At 42.4% G+C, this 11,286-nt stretch overlaps 1 pseudogene; it reads left to right on the top strand.

Moving 5' to 3' along the window:
• On the top strand, nucleotides 1-2,524 carry LOC127774268 (uncharacterized; annotated as a pseudogene).
• Nucleotides 2,525-11,286: the final 8,762 nt, after the last annotated feature.

An 11,286-nucleotide genomic window follows, 5' to 3' on the forward strand; every position in this document is an offset into this window, starting at 1 on the left:
ATGGCGGCGCGCGGCCCATCCAAGGTGAGAAATCCCGGAGGGTCACCGTGCTGAGACACGCCGCCGGCGAGATGCTATGGTTTGAGTTCGAGTGCTGGTGGGGAGCTCATGTCGAGCAGGGGCGCAACAGCGCGGGTGAGACCCGCGTCGAACACTTTGAAGAAGGTGGTTAGCCCAACCTCTACAGTACAGCCCATTCCCAAACGGGTCGCCCGTAGCCCAACATACGGAGATAAGCTCGAGGACCTCTTCCCCCAGGTTACGAACCACTCACACTCCTAGGTCTGGGTGAGGAAGGGTTCTCTCTCCCCCGATCTAGGGTTTCCGGCGAGAGGTGAGGAAATTCGGCGTTTTGGTGGATCTGCTCGCCGGCTTTGGAGAGTCCGGGAGCGGAAGTGCGACCATCGATCGTTTGCAGAAGTGGTGATGGAGCGTCGCCCTCCAAATCGCCCCGACTGGCAAGCAAACAAGTGCAAGGCGATCGACCATGGCGGTGGGGATTGGGGGTGACAGGGAGGCGGCGACTGGGGACGCCAAGGAGGAGGTGATTGGGGCCAAGCATCTGGTGGATATTGGGCGAAGGAAGAAGAGTTACGCAAGCAACTCCTTGCCCAAAACCCCAAGGGGAATCCTGCGCATCGTCCCTTTCGTCCTACTCAGGAGCGAGGTGAAGCAGATCGAGGTGTTGGGGGCTCGAAGCCAATCATCAAGTGCTTCAAATGTGGTAAGGAAGGCCATCATCAGGCTAATTGCCCTAACCCTCCTCTCTGCTACTCCTGTCACAATACTGGACACATCTCGGCTCATTGCCCCATAAGTATGGTCAACAGAGGTGTTAAGTTGTGTGGATTTGGGATTCCTGGTCAGGGTTTCTATAGCTTACATGTGGATATCCCTGAGAATGAGTTGGCTAGAATTCCTGTGAGAGGTATTTTGACTGTGATTGAGGGTGTAGCTACTGTTGGGATGGTTGTGAATGAGCTGAAGAATCTGTTTGTTGGCTTGAATTGGGAATGGAAAGTCAAGCAGCTGAATGAGAAGGAATTCCTGATTAATTTCCCATCTGAAGAGGTTAGAAGTAAAATCTCCACATGTAAGAGTTTTGACTTTGATACATGTCATATCAAGGCTAGTGTGGTGGAAACTGGGATGACTGAGGAAGCCATTGATGAGCTTGCTGTTGTTTGGGTCAAAATCTTTGGCATTCCCAAGTCAGCTAGAAATGAGGATGCAGTGAAAGCTATAGTTGAGCTGGTGGGTGAGTTTGAGGCTCTTGACAACTTGTCTTTGAGGAGAGATGGTCCTGTGAGAGTAAGGGTGGCTTGTAAAGACCCTAGAGAGCTTCACTTTTGTGATACATGTCTACATTAACAAAGTGGGATATAAGATTAGATGGGAACCGGAGGGATTTGCCCCCTATGAGAACAAAAACTCATCCCCTCCAGAGGATGGAGATGATGATGACAAAGGTGATGAAGGAAATGAGGACATGAATGTCGATGAAGACTTCAACAACCAAAGCCCTGTGAGAGGTTGACAGAACAAGGATAACAGCTCTCAGATGGGGGGTAGGGGTCAGCTGCACTCTGCTCCCCCAGCATACAAAGGGAAAACTTATCAACAAGATTCATGCAGAAGTTTGGTAAAAAAGATGGCATGCAAGAAGCTGAGCCTGTTGGAGTGTGTTGACTCTGGGAGTAAGGACCTCGTTCTTTGGGAGGGTGAACCAGAGGAAGTGCAAGAATCTCAAGAGTTGGAGTTGCCTCTCAGTGGTCAGTTCACCCTGAGAGGAGGAGATGAGGAAAAAATGATCTCAACTGATGACTCCCAAGAGAAATGTGACATCCCTACCTTGTCAGATATTGAGAGGTTGAGGGAGGAAGAAGAGTTTGAAGAAGAAGACTCTTTCAAAGAAGTGTCATACAAGAAGAGACCCAAGAAAAGGGTGGAACCGGTTGTCACTTCTAGGATGAGCCTCAGAAACAGGGAGATGGCGACTGTACCAATTCCTAAAAGAGCTGAATTGTTAACTCAAAAGAAGAATCTGGAGTGCACAGGTACTTCTCTTAACAACCCTTTTGTAGTTTTTCAGTTGATTAATCTTGAGGAGTTGAGTAACATTGCTATAGCAGCTAATATTTCTCTAGGGAAGAATGCTGTGGATGTTAGTAGTAACATAGATACCATTAAGGCAAAAGAGCTGGTTCAAGCCAAGCTAGCTGAATTGAGATGGAAACAGGAAAAGGAGAAAGAGGTAGTTGTTCAACAGGAAGATGAATTGATTGGTGTTTCTTTGCAGGAAGTCCCAGTCAATGAGAGTTTGAGAAACTCATCAGTGGAGGTAGTAAGCCCCATTGTTGATGAGGGTAATTTAGAGATTGATGATGCTGGCTCTATTGAGGGAGTCCAGCCCGATAAGATGAGTCCTGCAGAGACTCTGGCGCTGTCTAGGAGAGGTGGTAACAAAAAACCCAAGAAAAAAAATGAAAATCTTGTTTTGGAATGTAAGAGGTTTAGGGAATAGTGCTAGAAGAGGTCTATTGAAAGAGATGATTAAATTAAGAGATATTGATATAGTGGGTTTGCAAGAGACAAAGAGGGAGAATTTCTCCAATAGAGAGCTGAATTCTTTCCAAGGCTCCAAGACCTTTTCTTGGGCCTGGAAAGCCTCTAGGGGTGCTTCTGGAGGGATTTTGCTTGGGGTGAATACTGATAAAGTGAAGTTGATTAGAAACCATGTGGGGGCTTACTTCCTTAGTTGTGTGATTAGACACAAATTTAACCAAAAAACCTGGGAAATTGTTGTGGTGTATGGCCCTGTTACTGACTCTCTCAAACAATCTTTCCTTTCTGAATTGAGCTGGCATTTACAAGACTCTCCTCACCCTTTTATTATTGGGGGTGACTTCAACCCATACAGATTTGCTAAGGAGAAATCTAACAGTAACCTTGATTTTAGAGCTATGGACCTCTTTAATTCTTTTATTCTTGACATGGATTTGAGTGAACTACATAGATCTGGTGCTAGATTTACGTTTACCAACAAGCAGGATTGCCCCACCCAAGAGGTTCTGGACAGAGTGTTAGTGAGCCAGTTATGGGAGGCCATTTACCCTATCTCTACCCTTCTTTCTATCACTAGGATAGGTTCTGACCACTCTCCCCTCATCCTAGACACTGGTGAGCAGTTAGACCGTCCCCCTCACTATTTTAAGTTTGAATCTGCTTGGTTATGCAAGGAAGGTTTCATAGAGATGGTGAAGGAAAGGATGATTCCTAGAGATAAGAGTTACATCCTGGAGTTTTGGAACAAGAAACAAGTTGACCTGAGGCGCTTCCTTAAGGGCTTGGAAAGAAATATTCACAATACTGACCACCTAACTAAAAAAATGCTTCAGCAGAATATTATGGAGTTGGACCTCTTAGCTGATGTTAGAGAGTTATCTTCTGATGAATGGTCAAAGAGATATGATTTAGAATCCAATCTTGAAAAAATCTATGAGATGGAGGAGCTGTTCTGGCACAAAAGATGTGGTGATCAGCAGCTCCTGTTGGGTGACAGAAACACAGAGTTCTTTCACAGGATGGCCAATGGCAGAAGAAGAAAATGTAATATCTTGTCTTTGGAAGATGAAGGGAGGGAAATTAATGATAAGAATGAGTTAAAAGCCCACATAGTTGATTACTATAAATCCTTGTTTAGAGCTGACCCCCCTTCCTCTATCCATCTTGCCACTGACATCTGGGCCTCAGAGTTCTGTCTACATGAAGTCCAAAAAGTCCAGATCATTAGACCCTTCACTTTAGAAGAGCTGGAAAAGGTTATTAGAGAGGCTAAACTAAACACTGCTCTAGGCCCTGACGGTTTTAATGTTCACTTTTATAGGACTTTTTGGCCAGAAGTTAAGAATGACTTGTTTGAGATGCTTCTGATGCTGTTCAATGATCAACTAGACCTCAAGAGACTGAATTTTTGAGTTATTTCCCTGATCCCTAAGAGTTCTGATCCCACAAACATCAAACAGTTTAGACCCATTTGTGTATTGAATGATTGTTTTAAATTCCTAAGTAAGGTTGTCACTAACAGACTGACAGAGGTGGCTGACTCAGTGATATCTCCTACCCAAACTACCTTTATCCCTGGTAGATTTATTCTAAAAGGGTGTGTCATTCTCCATGAAGTCCTTCATGAAATGAGAACTAAAGCTCAAAAGGGGGTAATTTTGAAAATTGATTTCGAGAAAGCATATGATAGAGTTAGCTGGGATTTTCTTTTTGAAGTCCTCTCAAGGAAAGGGTTCCCTGAGAAATGGATCAACTGGGTCAAAGCCTGTGTTATGAGGGGAAGGGTGTGTGTTAACATTAATGGTGAGAGGAGTGACTATTTTAGAATCTATAGAGGGCTTAGACAGGGGGATCCTTTATCACCCCTGCTGTTCAATCTGGTCAGTGATGCTTTAGCTGCCATTTTTGATAATGCTAAGAGAGCTAGTATTCTCACTGGTTTGGTCCTTGAAATCTTTCCTAATGGTATCACCCATCTCCAATATGCCGACGACACTGTGATTTTTATTCCCTTTGATACCAAACAAATTGTGGCCTCCAAATTTTTGTTGTATTGCTTTGAAGAGATGGCTGGGATGAAAATTAATTACCACAAAAGTGAGGTCTTTACTATTGGGTTGGAAATTGGTGAAACTGAGAGGGTGGCCCACATGTTAAATTTCCCCATTGGAACTTTTCCTATGAAATATCTTGGCCTACCCATTAGTCCTGAGAAAATCCTTACTCAAGATCTGAATTTCCTTCCTGAGAAGATGGAGAAGAGATTGTGCAATTGGAATGGCAGAGGTTTGACACAAGCTGGGAGAGCTGTTCAGATAAATGCTTGCTTTTCCTCTATCCCCTCCTATGCAATGGGTTTTTATCACCTACTCGAGGGTATTCACCACAGATTTGATACTATTAGAGGTAGATATTACTGGGTTGGTAACAAACAAGATAGGAAATATCATATGGTGAAATGGTCTGATTTAGCCTTCCCTAAGGATTTTGGAGGAGTTGGTTTAACTGAAACTAGAACTTTAAACATAACTTTGTTAGCAAAGTGGGTGATTAAGATTGAATCTGCTGATAAGAGTTTGTGTGTTGAGTTACTTAGAAGGAAATACCTCCAGTTCTCTGGGGTGTTTCAGTATCACTCTAGTTTTGGTTCTCAATTTTGGAAAGGGATCCTAGAAATAAGGAAATGGTTGACAATGGGCTCTGAATGGCAGTTGGGGCAGGGTACCCATATTTGGTTCTGGCACAATGTTTGGCATGGCTCTTGTCCTCTTAAGATTTGCTTCCCCAAAATCTTTGAGATTTCTAATCAGCAAAACATCCTGGTGGCTGATTTACTAGCAGGGTCTAGTTGTTTGACTTTTAGAAGGTCCTTTGGCGAGTTAGAATCTGAGGAATGGCTGGCTCTCTATAATATAATAAACTCCATTGAGGTGAATGCTGAACCTGATTCTCTTCTGTGGGGACTGAATCCAAATAAGAAATTTACAACCCAATCGCTGTATAGATCAATCCTGTTTAGAGGTATAAGGGATACTAAGATGCAGGGTGTGTGGAGATGCCCTTGCCCTATGAAGGTTAAACATTTTCTGTGGTTAGCACTTAGAAATAGGATTCAATCTGCTGAGCATCTAAAGAAGAAGGGGTGGAATGGCTCTGAGTTTTGTCTGTTATGTGGTCACACTGAAACTACTAATCACATCCTTTTTCAGTGCCCGATGGCTACATTTATTTGGTGCGCTTGCAGGGACGCTTTTGGGTGGAATGTCTTGCCCAGAGATTTTGAAGAGTTTTTTCTACTTAGTAGCTCTATGAATGCTGATGATTTTCATGCATTTCTGACTCTCCTAGCTGCTATTTGCCGGGTTTTATGGATTACTAGAAACAACATGATTTTTAGAGGGAAATTGGTGTACTCTCCTCTGATGCTGGCTTTCCAAATCAATTTTTTCTTGCAGCAATGGAAAGATTTGAGCAGTAAAGTTGCTGTTGGGATCGACAAGTTCTCTGGAAGACTAATGAACTTCATCCACTCGTTGGGAACCCCAAGATCAGGCATTGGTTGACGCCTTGTTTTTTCTTTACTTTGCTAAGACCTTTGGGAGTTTGTTTAGAGTTGTCTTAGTCTTAGCTAAGTCTCTACTGATGCTATCTTCTGTGCTCCCCCTATAGAGGGTTACCTTTTGCTTCCTTCCTGGGCTGTTGCCCCTGTATCTGCACCTTATGATGTAAAATGGGCATCCCCCATAACTTTGCCGTTTTGGCTTTCTATATACATAAGCCAGGCCTTTGGCCTCTGATCCAAAAAAAAAAAAAATCTTATTACGAACACGTCTGAACTCTGTATTGCTAAGATTCACACACAACCGTGCCTCCTAGATCTGGTCAACATCACCACACAGTTTTGTAGTATTTAATCAGTTCCTCGCCTTTTATTTTCTTCTTATCTTTTTACACTTGGAACGGGAGTTTTTCTTTTCCGGGGGATAGAAGGTCTAGCTGAATGGGTATGGCTATCTTTGTTACTTTTGATCAGATATATACTTTTCTTTCAAAAGTTCGCGTGTTAGTACAAGTTTGATAGAAGAGGCAATTGCCACCCTTAGTTTTATCCATTCAAGCTAAGAGGTAGTGTGTACAATATATCACATCTATATATACTAACTTTAGCACACAATTCCCAATATTTTTATTTTATTTGTTTGTCCAGTCCACTCTTTCTTTCTTACCTTTTCACTGGAGTTTGTCTCTTATATGAGGGGTGGTTACTACTCTCTCCTCTTCTCATCTCCTCCATATCGCCATAATAGCTTAGGTAGCATCTTGGGATAAGCGCCTAGAGGCCTATGGTACTTGCTCTAGCTAATTGCATTGTATGAAGAAGATGCATAGGTAATATCATGTCGAAGTAGAGGCTAGAAGTTAGGGGAGGGCATCACCGCATCAGGCAACCATCTCGTACGTGCACACAAAAGCACAGTAACTCAACTACTCCATGGACATTCCATTGATAACACATCCCATATAAATAAGCAGACATCAGTTGCGGTGTTGACATGCAAGCATGTATATATTAATATGCCTATCAAGTCAGAGAGTCTAATGTGTATGTGCTGGTAATAATTTTTTGGAGTGGGATGCATGCGGAACACAAGGCCGGCTTGTGGGTCTGGAGATGTATGTGAGTGACAATGTAATTGGCGGGGTACTAGTGTTCATGGATACAGTGCCGTCAGCTGTGGGCAATGCAAGGAGTTGGTCAGTTGAGAGGATCTCTTGTGTTGCATCCGCTGACTATCATGGTCGGTCTGCTTCCGAAGGCATGGTGATTTGGCACAACGAATGTCAGATGGGATGGCCAACCTGCAGCCTGACACAAGGACGAGGTTCCTAGTTGGCGCACTATCCATCACACTGGACTTGGTCGCAACTCCCGACGGACAAAGTCTGCACGATCTATGACAAATAAACTTGGGGCTTGCTATCTGACACGTACGCGTTAGCAAGGGAGCTAGTGCGCACGCTAGTTGGCGCCCAGCAGCAGATTTTTTTTTTCTGAATTTTTCACACGCGTGTTTTTTCTTTTTTTTTTTTGGAAATTTTTAATATACTAGAAGAAAAGCCCGTACGTTGCAACGGGGAACTAACATTACATAAATCATTTTAATGATTAAGGTTTATTGTGAATAATTAGAGTTCTTTCATAAAAAAAATAGTCTTCACATGGAGGTCTGTTCGTACGCGCGTTTGTGTCATATCCGATATCCTTCGTCGCGCGCTGCTTGTGTTCCTTAGTCACGCACATATCCATCTGGGAGTCTAGATTCGTTAGGAGCAGGTCAGGAGTCTAGGTTTGTTCACAAGCCTAGCCTCTGTGATCAAGAGTCCACGACTCCACGTCCTTCTATGCCGTTTCCTACTCCGCTTTCTTTTCCTTTGACGAAACCTTCCGCTATATATTTATAGGCGTTCCAAGTACTCACACAGATAAAATTGTACAGATTTCTCTCGCAAGGCAAAATACATAGATATGAGTGCACGAAAGATATTAAACACCCAATCTATTCAAAATAGGAAATAAAATCCAAATTAACTTTAGCCTATCTATCTCAGTATTGGCAAGAGCAAGGTTTCAAATATGCCAAACTGAAAAATAATGCTAGTAACAACAAAATCTCGCTTGATGTGGGATGAGAATCTAAGCTAGCTTACTTAAAATATCTTTATATTTAGTGTTAATTTGATCCAAACCAATATAAATTGTGCCATATTAGAAAAATATCATTTTTTTGTTGGTGATGGGTGGATGTCACTGAAATTTTATAAAATTGGAACAGTGTCACTACCGTCACAGTTCTAATTTTTTAAATAGGTATAATGGCTAATTTGATCCATACTATTATAAATATAATATATGAGAAAAATATTATTATGTTTCTATTATATTTCAAATTTTTACACTTATAAATGATGCGGGGACAGCAGCACTGCTTGCAGCCATGTTTCCAGCTCTTCGCAGAGAGAAAAGAATTCAACGCAAAGAAGCTCGAAAAAGAAAAAAAAAAGAAAACAGGGAGCTCGTCGCAAGCAGCCCATCCTCAGGGTGTGTTTAGGGCCATGTTTAGTGTCCCCTAATTCCTAACTTTCCATCATATCATATTACATCAAAAACTTTTCTACACACATAAACACCCAACTTTTTTTTCCAAACTCCCAACTTTCTTCAAACTTCCAACTTTTTTCACGAACTAAATACACCTTAGTTCACGCCAAAAATTAGAAGTTTGGTTGAAATTGAAACGATGTGACGGAAAAGTTGAAAGTTTGTGTGTGTATAGGAAAGTTTTGATAGATAAAAAGTTAGAAGTTTGAAGAAAAAGTTTGGAACTAAACTCGGCCTCAGCCCATAGTCCAACACCACTAATCCCTAATCCCGTCCTCTACCTCCCACTACCCTCAGCCGCCACCCACCAGTCCATCCTCGCATCCTCCGCGCAAGGAGCAGCCGGCTCGCCGCCTCTGCCCCTGCCTTCTCCATTCCTCCTCTTTTTCTCATCTTCTGCCCCGAGCTTGCCCTCTCATCCTGCCCATCGTGGCGTCACTCGACGCACTCGCTCTACATCAAGCTCGACGCCCACGGTGCATTTCGCCTCATGTCCACTCTGAGACACTGCAACGACGGTGAAGAGGAGGAGAAGGCGGCTGCAGTGGCCATGGAGATGGTAGATCTGGCGGTGGGCGGCTAGCAAGGTGAAGGCTGGCTATGGGTCGAGGGCACCAAGCAAAGCGGAGGCCGGCGACCACCCCAATCTTCTCTAGATCTGGACATAGGCGGCGGAGAAGGAGGGTGCATGCGGCAATGGCGTGACCGCGGCCACCAGCGTACGAAGCTCTATGGCAATGGCGTGTTGGATATACCCTTGTTCGTCTTCAATCCGGGACGGGCCTAAAGGAGGTCAAGGTGGAGTCACAAACCCTTGGTCCGATTTGTCGATTACTTCGTCTTGCAATGCTAATTTTGTTTTTATTGGGATGGGTTGGATTTCTTCCATGGATCCCTATGCTTTGACTATAATTGGATTGGTGTGGATTAGAGTCCAATTTGTGTGGATTAGAGTCTAATTTGACAATTCGGTGTTCTCTTTTCAGTTTCGTGTATGAGCTGGGACTTGGGAATTTGGAAACGATCTAGTTGTGTGGGAATTTTTGGGTTCCAAACTGACAAATTCAATGTTCTCGTTTCAATTTCGTGTACGTGTTGGGAATTAGGAATTTGGAAACGATCTAGCTATGTGGGAATTTTTGATTTTGTTCATGTGTTTATGCTTGACTTTTCCCTGTCCGATTCTGAGGATTCACGCGGCTGTGAAAGCGCATTGTGACAGACGAATCGGAGTGTGACGATTGGAAAATTACGAATTTTTATATTAGGTATAGATTCTAGAATTTAAATCATTCACTTCAAATTTTAAAATATTCTATTGAAAACTTTCAATTGAAATTTCAAAACTTTCATCTTAAAATCCAAAACTCTCAACTCAGATTTGAAAAACTTTCCACTCAAAATTCAAAACATGAACAAATCTTGAGTTGAACGTTTTCAATGTTGATTTATAATATTGAGTGGAAAATATATTTATAATTTGGTTAATAACCCGTGTGAAATACTCTTATAATGTTAGCAACTAACATGAACTTTTTATTTGAGTACATTTCACAAAACTACATATACATTAGCTAAATTATCATAAAACTACATAGTTAACAAGATGTATCACAAAACTACAAATTTAACACTAAATTTATCACATAACTATATATTAAAGGTGAAATATAACAAAACGACATATTTAATATAACGTTGGAGATGAGGCTAGAAGCCAGGAGAGGGCATCACCGCATCAGGCAACCATCTTGTACATGCATGCAATGGCACTGGCAACTCAACTACCCCATCAACATGCCATTGATAACAACACATCCCTTATAAATAAGCAGACATCGATCAGTTGTGGTGTTGATATGCAAGCGTGCATATATTGATGGATGTGCCTGTCAAGCCAGAGAGTCTAAGAAGAATTGGAACAGTACTGATCGATGTACCAGTCTATTACTGGAGAAACCATCTTCGCTGGGTTGGTCAAAAACCATATACTATTAGAACCGGGACTAATCATCATTTTTTGTGCCGGTTGAAAATCTCAACGCACTTTTTTGATCTACTAACCGAGTCTAAAGATTATTTTTAGTCCTGGTTCAAAAAGCTTCTAGCCCCTTACTATCTTTAGTCCCGGAACTAAAATTCAACGCGTCGTATAATCCCTCACACTTATCCTCTCCTCCTTGATCGCAAACTCTTCCTCCTCATGTTTTAATTTCCAACTCCTCTCTTTCCTCCTTCTTATCCTCTCTTTTCTTTTTCTTGCTGCTCTCTCTTATCCTCTCCTTTTCTTTTTCTCGCTTGCAGCAGCCAAGAGCAAACGGCGGCGGCGGCGGCGGCGTGAGGCAATGGTGACGGCGCGATTGTGGAGGGAGGCGGCGCAAGAAAATAGGGCGATGAGGGTTGATTTACTTGTTGATTTATCTGTTAATTTGTTGATTTGTGATGTCTTTGGATCTGTAAATTTATGATGTGAATTGTGAATGTGGATGTGGATGATTTTGTGATGTTTATGTGAATGTTGATGATTTTATTGTTGAGTTTGGTTAGAAATCAATATGCAA

The sequence above is a fragment of the Oryza glaberrima genome, chromosome 5, assembly GCF_000147395.1.
Source record: "Oryza glaberrima chromosome 5, OglaRS2, whole genome shotgun sequence".
NCBI lineage: Eukaryota > Viridiplantae > Streptophyta > Magnoliopsida > Poales > Poaceae > Oryza > Oryza glaberrima.